A 12,871-nucleotide genomic window follows, 5' to 3' on the forward strand; every position below is an offset into this window, starting at 1 on the left:
GGAGTGCAGTGGCGCAATCTCGGCTCACTGCCACCTCTGCCTCTCAAGTTCAAGCAATTCTCCTGCCTCAGCCTCCCGAGTAGCTGGGATTACAGGCATACACCACCACACCCAGCTAATTTGTGTACTTTTAGTAGAGATGGGGTTTCACCACGTTGGCCAGGATGGTCTTGATTTCTTGACCTGGTGATCTGCCAGCCTCGGCCTCCCAAAGTGCGGGATTACAGGCGTGAGCCACCGTGCCTGGCCCTGATTTTTGTATTTTTAGTAGAGACGGGGTTTCACTATGTTTCCCAGGCTGATCTCAAACTCCTGAGCTTAGGCAGTCTGCCCACCTCAGCCTCCCAAAGTGTTGGAATTATAGGCATGAGCCACCGTGCCTGGCCGGATGTATGTCTCCATTTTCTCTCTAAATACCTGGTCTTATCCCTATTTCTGAATCACCTGTGGGCTGCCCAAGCTCTCTAATTTACATCAGCCTCAGATGTAAACATGCCCCCTTGTCTTCACACCCAGGGACACCACTCACCTACCCCATGCCACTGGGTGAGACAGTCTGTTATTAAAGTCTCTGGAAAATTCCGAAGAATTATGGAAAAGAAAGCAAAGGAAACAAGACACCACCCGCATGCTTCTGAGGCCATGGCCACCTAGCCCCAGGGAGCGTCATACCAGCAGCTCCTCTTCCTGGCCACCATCTCCTGCTCAAGCTCCTTTGCTTCCTACATGAAATTTCCTAAAATTATCTTAGCTTCTTTTAATCCCAAGGCCCACCCCAGAATCCTATCTCTGAGGTCACCAGGGGCCCATGCATGAAGGTAACTCTTTCTGTCTATGCTGGACCCTTTGACTCACCTTTACCTTTCATGGGAAGGCGAAGGTGGGTATTGGAGAGCCTCGCCTGTACATACCCAGTGGGCCCACAAAACACCTTCCCAACCAAAGCACAGCCCACCCTGTGGTATCTACCTCAGCCACACATGGAGTTAATAGTTTCAAAGAATATTCTAGGCTTCCCTTTGGTATTATTCCATTTTCATACTGTTATGAAGAAATACCAGAGACTGGGTAATTTATAAAGAAAAAGTTTAATGGACTAACAGTTCTACATGGCTGGGAGGCGTCACAATCATGGTGGAAAGTGAAGGAGGAGCAAAGGCATGTCTTACATGGCAGCAGGCAAGTGAGTATATGTATGGGAACTGCCCTTTATAAAACCATCAGAGCTCATGAGACTTATTCACTATCACAAGAATAGCACAGGAAGAACCTGCCCCCATGATTCAATGACCTCCCACCAGGTCCCTCCCACAACACGTGGGAATTATGGGAGCTACAATTCAAGATGAGATTTGGGTGGGGACACAGCCAAGCCATATCACCTTCCTACCAGGAGCACCTGTGGAAAGGAGAAGATCTTTTCTAGAGCAAACTTGGGGGATTATGCTTTGTCCCTTTTGACTCTTCCTGACATTTATGTGACGTGTCTGCTGCGATGACCCTTCGGGCCACAGGCCCCTATTGACATTCTCTCCTGCCTTGGCTATTGCCACATCGCAGTCTTCTGTTTTTTTTCTTCTACCTCTGTGACTCTTCTTTCTGTCTCCTCCTAGGGTTCCTCTTCTGCTGCCATTTTCTTTCTTTCTTAAAAAAACTTTTATTTAAATAACTGCAGACTTGCAAGGGATCTGTCACACAACAATGTAAATTAACTGAACACTACTGAACTGTATACTTAAAAATGGTAAATTTATGTCTTTTTATCACAATAATAATTAGAAAAGGAGAGAATGTTGTTTGAAGGTATAGTGGCACTGCAAAGTGGAGGGGAAGGAAAGAGTAGGGATAGGAGTTGAAATTCTTAGAGGAACAATAAGTCGGTTTTCAACTCTATGTAATAAATATTTAGTATTTAATACCTCAAAATAATTTCACACTTATAGAAAAGTAAGAAAGATGCCAGACATGGTGGCTCACACCTGCAATCCCAGCACTTTGGCCAAGGCAGGTGGATCACTTGAAGTCAGGAGTTTGAAACCAGCCTGTCCAACATGATGAAACCCCATCTCCACTAAAAATGCAAAAAAAATTAGCCAGGTGTGGTGGCAGGGGCCTGTAATCCCAGCCACTCAGGAGGCTGAGACAGGAGAATCGCTTGAACCTGGAAGGTAGAGGCTGCAGTAAGCAGAGATCACAGCATTGCACTCCAGCCTGGGCAACAGAGCAAGAGTCCATCTCAAAAAAAAAAAAAAAGAGAAAAGTAAGAAAGAATGCTATGAAGAATGCCGGCCTACCTGTACTCAGATTCCCCAGATGTTAGCAATTTATCACATTTGCTTTATTATTTTATTTTTTATTTTTAACATAGGTTCTTGCTCTGTTGCCCAGGCTGAAGTACAGTGGTGTGATCACAGCTCACTGTAGCCTTGACCTCTTAGGCCCAAGTGATCCTCGAACCTCACCTTCCCAAATAGCTGGGACTACAGGCATGTGCCACCATGCCCAGCTAATTTTTAAAAAATTTTTTATTTTTTGTTGAGTTGGGGTTTCCCTGTGTTACCCAGGCTGGTCTCAAACTCCTAGGCTCAAGCGACCCTCTCTTGGCTTCCCAAAATGCTGGGATTAGCAGGTGTGAGACAATGTGCTTGGCCCGCCTTATTACTCTCTACCTGTCATCTATCTGTTCATATTACCTTTTTTTCTGAATCATAGAGAATAAGTTGCAGACATAATTCTCCTTTCCCCCTAAATAGTTCCATTAGTATTACCTTAAAAAGGCATTTTATTGGCCGGGCACAGTGGCTCTTGCCTCTAATCCCAGCACTTTGGGAGGCTGCAGTGGGTGGATCACCTGAGGTCAGGAGTTCAAGATCAGCCTGGCCAACATGGTGAAACCCCATCTCTACTAAAAAATAAAAAATAAAAAATTTAGCTGGGTGTGATGGTGCATTCCTGTAATCCCAGCTACTCTGGAGGCTGTGGCAAGATAGTCGAACTCTGGAGGCAGAGGTTGCAGTGAGCCAAGATCACATCACTGCACTCCAATCTGGGCAACAAGATCGAAGTTATGTCTCAAAAAAAAAAAAAAGGAAAAAAAAGAAAGGCATTCTCTTACATAGTGCAGTGATCAAAATTAGAAACATAACAGAGATACAGTACTATTGTCTAATGTATAAACTTTATTTCAAATTTTGCTAATTGTCACAAAGGAATTGTAGCAAAAAACCTCTTTTTTTTTTTTTTTTTTTTTTTTTCTGGTCCAGAATCGAATCTAGGATCATACATTGAATTATTTAGCTGTCATGTTTGTTTTTTAGTCTCCTATGATCCAGAACAGTTCTTCAGTCTTTCTTTTTTATGACCTTGGTATTTTTGAAGAGCACAGGCCAGTTATTTTGTATATATGTCCTTCAGTATGGTTTTGCCTGATGTTCCCTCATGATTAGACATATATAATCATTTAGAGTATACATTTTTGGCAGGAATACTACAGAAGTGATGTTGTGTCCTTCTCGGTGCAGCCTATCAGGAGGCATACGGTGTCTACCTGTCTCATTACTCCTGATAACTTTGATCACTCAGGGAAGGTGGTGTCTACCAGGCTTCTCCACTGTAAAGTTACTTCTTTCTATGTAACTAGGAAGTGTCATGTATGGGAGACACTTTGAGATTATGTCAATTTCTATCTGTCTCTTAGCTGATGTTTCCAGACCGCCTTCTGCTCTTCTCTTTCTACAGAGTTCATGGGTTTGCTGATATCTCTCAGACTTTCTCACTGGCCAAGATCACTTTGGAGACACACAGCCCCCTCACAGGATGTCCTGTAACCACCTCAAACTCAACACTGTCCTTCCTGTCTGAACCTTGTCTCCCATCCCCCATGCCACAAACCTGCCCCTCCTCCCCTATTCCCTGGTGACAGTTCACAGCACTGTCTCACTCCAGGTCATCTGTCAGCCTAGACTCCCGGCATCGCTACAGTCTCCTCCCTTCCCCTTGCAGGGCATGCACAATCAATGACCAAGTCCCATTGGTCTTAGGCTCCCAGTATTTTGTATTACTCCTGTGGTTCGGGCCGTTGTCATCTCAGTCTTGGTATCCTGTCATAGTCTTCTCTGTTCTTCCTACTCAGGATCTTGCCTTCCCTCTCATTCATTCTCTATCATGATAGCAAAGTGAGTTTCCTGAAGCGTAGATCCCATTGTGAAGAGAAGAATAGGTGGAGTGGGTGCTGCTGAGAACCCCAGTGGCCTCCCACTCTCCTCAGATGCCAACCAACTCCTTCTTTCAGGTGAAGCCCTGCTCACTTCTCCCACTGCCCCAATTATGTTGACGTTTGCAATTTCCTATTTTTAGTTGCCTTTTCTCCTTGAGTTTTCATGCATTAAATTTGGAGCACCCCCAACCATTTACCAGCTCTTGCTGCTGTTTTTGGATTCAGCTTAGATTTCATATCACTCTTCATGCAGACATTCCCTGTCCCATGGGTGTGAGTTAGATGCCTTTCCCAGGTGTTCCCCTGGTACTTGTTCCAACCCTGCTGTGACCCTTTTCACATTTTGAAATGGATTATGTTTATTCTGATGCCTCCACTTTGGCTGTGAGCTCCTCTAGGCCAGGAACCATGTCTTGTCCATTCCTTGTTGGGAAACGTCAACTTTCACATCATCTGGCTCCAAAACACATACTCCACAAACATTTGTTGAATGAGTAAGTGGGCAGGTGGGTGGAGGGTGTGAGTGCAGGCAGGACTGTGGTATAGCTGTGGGTTTTTGTTGAACTAGGGAAAGTTACCAAGACTCTGCTGACTCAGACTTGGGTTCTGGAGACAGGTTCACCAGTGTTTGGAGGCCAGCTGTCATAGGCCAAGGACATCCAGGAGGAACACCAGCAAAGAGATCAAAAGAATGAAGGCAGGCCCTCATCAGATATTCAAGGTGCTTGTGACCTAGAAGGACTGGAACTCCAAAGGAACAGGTTTCCAAAGCCCAGGTGACTCAGATAGGGTTGGGCATCAAGGCTCAGGAAGGGGAACTACCAGATAAGAAGGCAATCAGCAAGGCTTCTGCCCAGGTGGCCAACCACATGGCTGAAACCCTTCATTGACTTGGCAGCCAGTCCAGCCTACAGTTTCCTAGGGAACTGATGGCCAAGCAATCTGTAGCACAACTTGGCATGGAGCCTGGGACATTTTATGAGGGCCAGATGGTTGGACTCTGTGCATTGTCAGTGTTGCAGGGTGGGCAGCTGAGGGTCTTGGGGCAGGACTCAGCATTAGCGCAGGGAGTGTCTGAAGGCTGGAAACTCACATAGGTGAGAAGGACAGGAACGGAGAGTTGGAAGTCAGGAGACCATAGAACCACAGCTTGTGAGAGTTCCAGAGCCAGGTGTTGTTGGTTCTAAGAATCAAGATAAGAAAGTGAGTTAAAAAGAGACTAGGAGTGACCACATAGTTAGAATCTGGGTCAAGACTATTATTCAATGCCTTGAGAGCAGAAATCTGGTCTCTCTTTCTCTGCAGTCTTCATGCTGCCTAAAGCACTGCCTGGAAGAAAAGAAGAGTCAGATCAAACTAAGTCAGGAATCTCAGGGGGTTACTTGAAGGTCAGGGCTTGATCATGGAAGAATGAGCTCTTTCCACCCAAGGAGGTAGACATAGTTCCAATAAGAAAACTGACCATACATTTTTAAAGTTTATTTATTTATTTCTGAGACGGAGTCTTGCCGTGTTGCCCAGGCTGGAGTGCAGTGGCACAATCTCGGCTCACTGCAACCTCCACCTCCCAGATTCAAACTGTTCTCCTGCCTCAGCCTCCCGAGTAGCTGGGATTACAGGCACCCACCAACATGCCCAGCTAATTTTTGTATTTTTAGTAGAGATGGGGTTTCACCATGTTGGCTAGGCTGGTCTTGAACTCCTGACCTCGTGATCCGCCCGCCTTGGCCTCCCAAAGTGTTGGGATTACAGGTGCAAGCCACTGCACCCGGCCTATTTATTTTTAAGACAGTATCTCACTCTGTCACCCAGGCTGGAGTGCAGTGGTACCATCATGGCTTACTGCAGCCTTGACCTCCTGGACTCAGGTAATTCTCCTGCCTCAGCCTCTCAGTAGCTGAACCACAAGCACATGCCACCATGTCCAGCTAATTTTTTGCAGAGATGGGGTTTTGCCATGTTGCCCAGGCTGGTCTCAAACTCCTGGGCTCAAGAGATCCACCTGCCTTGGCCTTCCAAAGTGCTGGGATTACAGGTGTAAGCCTGAGATTACAGATTGTGCCCAGCCTTTTTAGTTTACTTGCTAGGATTAATACCTGAGTGGAACATTGATGGTAGAACAAAACAAAACATAAGGAAAAAACATTGAAATAATCCTGGTACTAGGGAGAAGGTAATCTTTGCTAAGGGCTAGATTCCCCAGCACCTTGGACACCCTAGCCCAGGTGTGAGAAGGCGGGGCAGTGTGTTGGGTGTGTCCCATTGCTAAACTGACTTGGAGCAGGGCGGAGGCTTCAGGGTGGGAAGTCGAGGGACCGGAAATTAACCTCTAGACCTGACTTGTCCTGAGAAGGCAAGAAGTGACAGAAACAAAACCTAATCAACAGATATTTTCTGTCTTGATCTTACTCATCAGATACTTAGATTGAAGTAGTTCAGAGCAGGCACATGGCAGGCCGAGTTATATAACAGGAAGGGGAAACCGTTTGTCGTCCGTAGTTGTAGATGGGGGCACAGTCCTCCATGGATTGGATTTTTTCCTGGTGGCAGCAAGAACTAGGATGTAGGCACACCTGGGCAGTGATTGGAGGGGCTGTCGGACAAGTAGAAAGTCCTGGTCTGCTCATAGTCGGGAACCTGGGCTAGAAGTCCAGGCAGTAAACTCCAGCCACCAGCAACAGGAGCTCTGGGCTCTGAGGCTCCTGGTGGCTTTAGGCAGAAAGCCTGTTACACACGGGGCCTGGGGCCAGCCCTGTGTCTATGTTTAGGGAGCAGGGAGAGGACTAGGGTAGAGGCAGGCATGTGAAGGCAAGGGAATGGCCACGGAGGCTGCACAGGCGTGTCATTTTCTCTAGTCTCATCAATGACTCTACATGCTCCACGGCTTCCCATCATCATCATCATCATCATCATCATCATCATCATCATCATCATCAAAGTACCATGTGTGAATCACTTCCCATTTGTTCAGTTACCTCACACAAAACTCTGTAAGTCAGGAATTGTTATTATTCCCAGAAGGGGAAACTGAGGCTCAGTGAGGGTAAGTGACTTGCCAAAGGTCATACACCTAAGAAGTGGCAGAGCCACACTCTGGATCGAGGACTGATGGATCCCAAACTCTAGTAGTCGCTTGGAGGGTTAGGAGCACAGACTGTGGAAACAGATGCGCTACTTGTGTGACTGTGGACAAGTCTGTGATTCAGTTTTCTCACCTGTGAAATGGGGATGATGGTGATAAGAGAGCTACCTCATAGGGAAGTACTGAGTATCAAGTGAGCGACTGTAAAATATAACTTCAGGAGGAGGGTTGCTCGATTTAGCAAATCAAATATAGGATGCCCAGGTAAATCTGAATGTCAGTTAAACAGTGGATAATATTTGAATTTATTTGTTTATTTATTTTTTTTTGAGATGGAGTCTTGCTCTGTCGCCCAGGCTGGAGTGCAGTGGTGCGATCTTGGCTCACTGCAACCTCTGCCCGCTGGGTTCAAGCAATTCTCCTGCCTCAGCCTCCCTAGTAGCTGGGATCACAGACATGTGCTACCATGTCTAGCTAATTTTTATTTATTTATTTATTTATTTATTTATTTATTTTGAGACGGAGTCTCGCTCTGTCGCCCAGGCTGGAGTGCAGTGGCGCGATCTCGGCTCACTGCAAGCTCTACCTCCCGGGTTCACGCCATTCTCCCGCCTCAGCCTCCGAGTAGCTGGGACTACAGGCGCCCGCCACCACGCCCGGCTAGTTTTTTGTATTTTTAGTAGAGACGGGTTTCACCATGTTAGCCAGGATGGTCTCGATCTCCTGACCTCGTGATCCACCCGCCTCGGCCTCCCAAAGTGCTGGGATTACAGGCTTGAGCCACGGCGCCCGGCCTAATTTTTATATTTTTAATAGAAACAGGGTTTTGCCGTGTTGGCCAGGCTGGTCTTGTACTCCTGGTCTCGGGTGATCTGCCCACCTCGGCCTCCCAAAGTGCTGGGATTACAGGTGTGAGCCACTGTGCCTAGCCTATTTTATTTCTTTTTTAGACAGAGTCTCACTCTGTTGCCTGGGGTGGAGTGTGACGGTGCAATCACGGCTCACTGCAGCCTCAATCTCCTGGGCTCAAGCGATTCTCCCACCTCAGTGTCCTGAGTAGCTGGGACTACCAGTGTGTGCCAGCATGCCCACCTAATTTTTGTATTTTTTTGTAGAATTAGGGTCTCGCCATGTTACCTAGGCTGGTCTCAAACCCCTGGACTCAACTGATCCTCCTGCCTCGGTGTTCCCAAAGCGTTGGAATTTCACGCATGAGCCACCATGCTCAACCAGATATTTTAGAAAAAAGTCTTACATTGTGTGGGGCATACCTGTGGTAAATATTATTTACGGATTAGCTGAAATTCAAATTTAACTGAGCATCTTTTCTTTTATGTGGCAACTGTGCTGAGGGGACTTCTCGAGGCAGCCTCCACCCATGCGCCTGGCTCGGGTGCAGGGCTGTAGCAGGGCCGTTTCTTCACTGTCGTCTCTGCCTCCAGGCTTCTGTTCCTGCAGTTTCATGCCCCCCTACCCCATGCCCTCTCCTGGCCTCTGGAGCCCTTCCTCACTTCTGGCCTCCTCTTTGTGATCTCCGGTAGTCTTCATGGTGAGTTCTTCCCTGACGGACTGCGCCTTGAGACTGGCTCACATAATTTAGTCCCTGATTATGCAGGTCATGTCCATTTGCTGTTTTTTTCAGGTGAGATACTCTACTCTCCCTAACTAGGCTCTAGTGCCTTTCAGGCAGGGACTGTATCCTCTGGGACCTGAGTGTGGATCGGTTTCAGTAAATCCCTGCTGCTTGAGTGGTTGTAGGAATGGAACCATTCCTCTTCCGGGAGCTGGCTAATGAGAGAGCCACTTTGGTTTTCTTCGTATGCTGTTGTGCTGCCAGAGCAAGCCAGCAAAGGCTTGACATCTGCAGGTCGCTCGCAGTCAGCCTCCTGTTGCCCAGCCCACAGCCTGTTTCACTTCTCTTTCTCACATAGGGGGGCGGCTTGGGCCGCAGCTTGTTTTTTCTCAGCCAACAAAGTAGCACCCAGAGTGAAAGGGAGCGCACCTCCCTTCAACTACAATAAGGAACTGACAACTGGCACAGAGACCCTTAGTATAGAACAGGAGGAGGGACACTGACAGGCACCTTTGTCACACCTCATCTCAGGTGGCATCACGGCTGTGCTGAGCAGCAGGGCCTGCCTGGCTCCTCTGCCTTGTCCCCTGGCCAGGTCGAGCCCTTGGATGGATACACTGACCTCTGATACTCCTTCCTTCCTACTCTTGTCCTGTCCCTTGCCTTGGCCAGGCAAGGGCCCGTGCAGAACCATGGCTCCAGGCTGCCTTCGCCTGCACTTGTGCCGCTTTGCTGAAGCCTAATGTCTCGAGCTAGGGAGACACTCTCTGAGACCCACTGTTCTAAAGGTTCTGGGTCAACAGTTGGTGGTGATTCTGAGTGCTCCGTGGCCCTCAGATCCTGAATTTTCAGCAATCTAGAAAGACGAGGAATCCCAAGCCAGGATGATGCTCCTCTGCAGCCCCATTTATTATGCTGGCATCCCTGTGCCAGGTAGGATGTTAGATATGGGCTTTACAGGTGCAACTGGTAATCCTGTCTGGGGAGGCCCTGATTTTATCATGAGCAAGTGCATTGTGGGGGATACATAGAGTGGAAGAGCAAGTCTTTCCCTCAATGCCTTTATCATCTAATGTGAAACAAGTGCTTGCTTTGACAGCACATATACTAAAAAATTGGAATGATACAGAGAAGATGAGCATGGCCACTGTGCAAGAATGACATGCAAATTCATGAAGCATTCCATTAAAAAATTAAACTAATGTGAAACAAAATGCGAACAGGCAACCACTGCTCCTTTGTTATGTAAATGACCTATCCTCAGTACTGGGTTCTGTGGGTGCTCATTCCCCCAGTTGCTGGAGACATGGGTGGCTGATGGCTGCTCTTAGTTGAGTCCCTTTCCAGGAATTGCCCTCCTTGCTCAAGGTCACCCCTTTCCTGCAGGACAGCCCATGTTAAGGACTGGTCAATGCCCAGGTGTGGTCCGCTAGCTCCAATTCAGGGCAGCTCTGAAGGGCCATCCCAGCTCCAGAGCTCCCTGTGGGATCCTGGGATCGACTGAGGCTCCTCCCTCTGCTCCACCTTTTCCCTTCACTCCCCATCAGTGACAGATCCTGGGGCCATGCTCTGTATCCAGTCTCATCTCAGAATCTGTTTCCTCTGGGAACTCAAGAAATCTATTTGTCCCTAAATCTGGGGACACTAGTGCAGAGGATCAATGCTTCTGGAAGTCCGTGGAGTGTTCACATGGAGAAAGAAGCAAATCTGGCAGTAAAGGAGTCTGACTTCTTTTCCCACCCTCTCTGCACTGGCTCCCTGCTCCTGGAACCCAGGGAGTCCACTCAGAGGGCCTGCAGCTTTGACCCCGCCTATCTGCTCATCCCCCTTCCACCCATACTTGGTATTTCCACACCAACTCATGCCCCTTCACATCCTTCCTTGTCCTAACTAATGTCTAAGCTGTGACCTTTTGTCATTCCCATAAAAGTCACTGGGTAGATACCATCTTCAAGAAGAGATAAAAAGAGGCCAGGTGCCATGGCTTATACCTGTAATCCCAGCACTTTGGAAGGCCGAGGTGGCAGGACTACTTGAGCTCAGGAGTTCAAGACCATCCTGGGCAATATAGCGAGACCCTGTCTCCACTAAAAGTTAATTAGCTGAGTGTGGTGGCTCACACCTGTGGTCCCAGCTACTCAGGAGGCGGAGGCTGGAGGATGATCACTTGAGCCCAGGAGGTTGAGGCTGCAGTAAGCTGTGATTGTGCCACTGCACTCTAGCCTGGTGACACAGTGAGACCCTGTCTTGGAAACAAAAGCAAGGCCACGTATGGTGGCTCACGCCTGTAATCCCAGCACTCTGGCAGGCTAAGGCAGGCAGATCACCTAAGATCAGGAGTTCGACATCAGCCTGGCCAACGTGAGAAAACCCCATCTCGACTAAAAATATAGAAAATTAGCCGGGTGTGGTAGTGCACACCTGTAATCCCAGCTACTTGGGAGGCTGAGGTATGAGAATCACTTGAACCTAGGAGGTGGAGTTTGCATTGAGCTGAGATCGTGCCAATGTACTCCAGCCTGGGTGACACAGTGAGACTCTGTCTCAAAAACAAAAACAAAACAACAACAAAAAAAGAGATAAAAATAAAAGAACGTCTGGAAGAAAAATGACACTGAAACTCTGTATTGAATCTTGGTAGTGATCCCGATTAAGATGCTGTGGGAGTTAATTACAAGCAAAGAACCTCTTTAAGGTTAAACATGAAGTTCTCTAAGGAGTTCTGGATGTAAGAACCATTGTCCTTAATAAGAATGGCTTGTAGGTCTAATATAGGGAACTCACTGAAGGTAATCAGGGTAATTCTTAGTTATTCTAATGGCATAATTCCATTTGGTTGGGCAAATAGTAGGCATGCAACATATACTGAGAGAGGAAATGGGTGGGCGAGGCTGAACATTTATGTCAGGTGTTTCTTAATGAATAACACAGATGGTATCAGCTAATTTTGAGATTGTAAAGTTATTCCTACCATGTTCGGGTGAGACTTTTGCAAGCAGTGGCTCCTAACCACTTCCAAGTCCCCTAAGTCCTACAGAATATGAAAAATAAAGGTCTCTTTGGAAGATGTATGTTAGCTCAAATGTGCCCTGAAAGTTCCTGACCCTCCCAGTAATTAGTTTCTTCTCCCTTTGGAAGGGCACTATCCCTGAGCACCCTCCTCTCTAAAGCTCGGGCACGGATCAGTTTGCTCGCCTCTCTACAAGGCTCTCTCCACCCAGTGAACTCCACCAGGGCAGAGACCACGTGTCTTTATGTCCCTGACCACAGGGCCTGGCACCCTGGAGGTACTTCATAAATATTTATTGAGTGACCAAATAAATTACATGGCATGGGAATAATGGCGATTAATTTTAATTAGGATAAAATGACATTCTTCCAAAATTCTTGAAAGTGATCAAAATGAAACAGAAAGGCAGGCATCTATGCCAGTGGCAGCACACAAAACAAGACTGATTAGACAAGTGGAAAAAAAGATGTTTTCTGTGAATCTGGGTTCATTTTATTCTCATCATCTTTTCTGGAAACTGGGGCTTTCTGTATCTTTTTGACAGAGTGGAGGGCACCGAGTACAAAGAGCATAATGACTTTCTTTGTTTTACCGTAAGACTGACTTCTTCCCCCAGCTTTTAGATTTTGCCTGATTCTGATAAATAGGCAAAAACTGACAACTTAGATTCCCTCAACATCTTAGCTGTAGCTCCATTTACAAGAATTCAAAATGTATAACAGTAAGTCAACAGTAAACTCAACTGATTGATTTAGAGTTAATGCTTAGGTAAGACAGGTTTTTACATTCATTATATAACATCTTCTAGGAGTAAGTTATATACCTTTTAGTGTTTCCAAATATCAAAGTAATTTCAAAAGGGCATTCATGTGTATTTCACATTTAATATATTTTATTCCCCATGTTTCTCACTTCCCTTTCCCCCCCCCCCAGAAATGTCTGCTTCATCATGGCTTCAACTTTTTGTAACAGTTGAAAACTCTGGCCTGC

At 46.9% G+C, this 12,871-nt stretch overlaps 1 protein-coding gene and 1 non-coding gene across 32 annotated transcripts in view; one reads left to right on the forward strand and one right to left on the reverse strand.

The window, feature by feature from the left end:
• Window positions 1-12,871, reverse strand: part of NDUFB2 (NADH:ubiquinone oxidoreductase subunit B2) — a 1,166,996-nt gene that overhangs the window by 482,915 nt on the left and 671,210 nt on the right. Inside the window, exon 1 of one of the 31 annotated variants that reach the window (XM_050782313.1) lies at window positions 8,764-8,768. The exons of the other annotated variants lie outside the window; for them this stretch is intronic. The gene's annotated coding sequence lies outside the window, so the exon portion shown is untranslated. Of the gene's footprint in view, window positions 1-8,763; window positions 8,769-12,871 lie in introns of those variants that run through there. 31 annotated transcript variants of the gene reach the window in all.
• On the forward strand, window positions 9,955-10,063 carry LOC126951756 (U6 spliceosomal RNA). Its single transcript, XR_007724624.1, has one exon. It is a non-coding gene; the product is annotated as a U6 spliceosomal RNA (small nuclear RNA).

This window comes from Macaca thibetana, chromosome 3, assembly GCF_024542745.1.
Source record: "Macaca thibetana thibetana isolate TM-01 chromosome 3, ASM2454274v1, whole genome shotgun sequence".
Lineage (NCBI taxonomy): Eukaryota > Metazoa > Chordata > Mammalia > Primates > Cercopithecidae > Macaca > Macaca thibetana.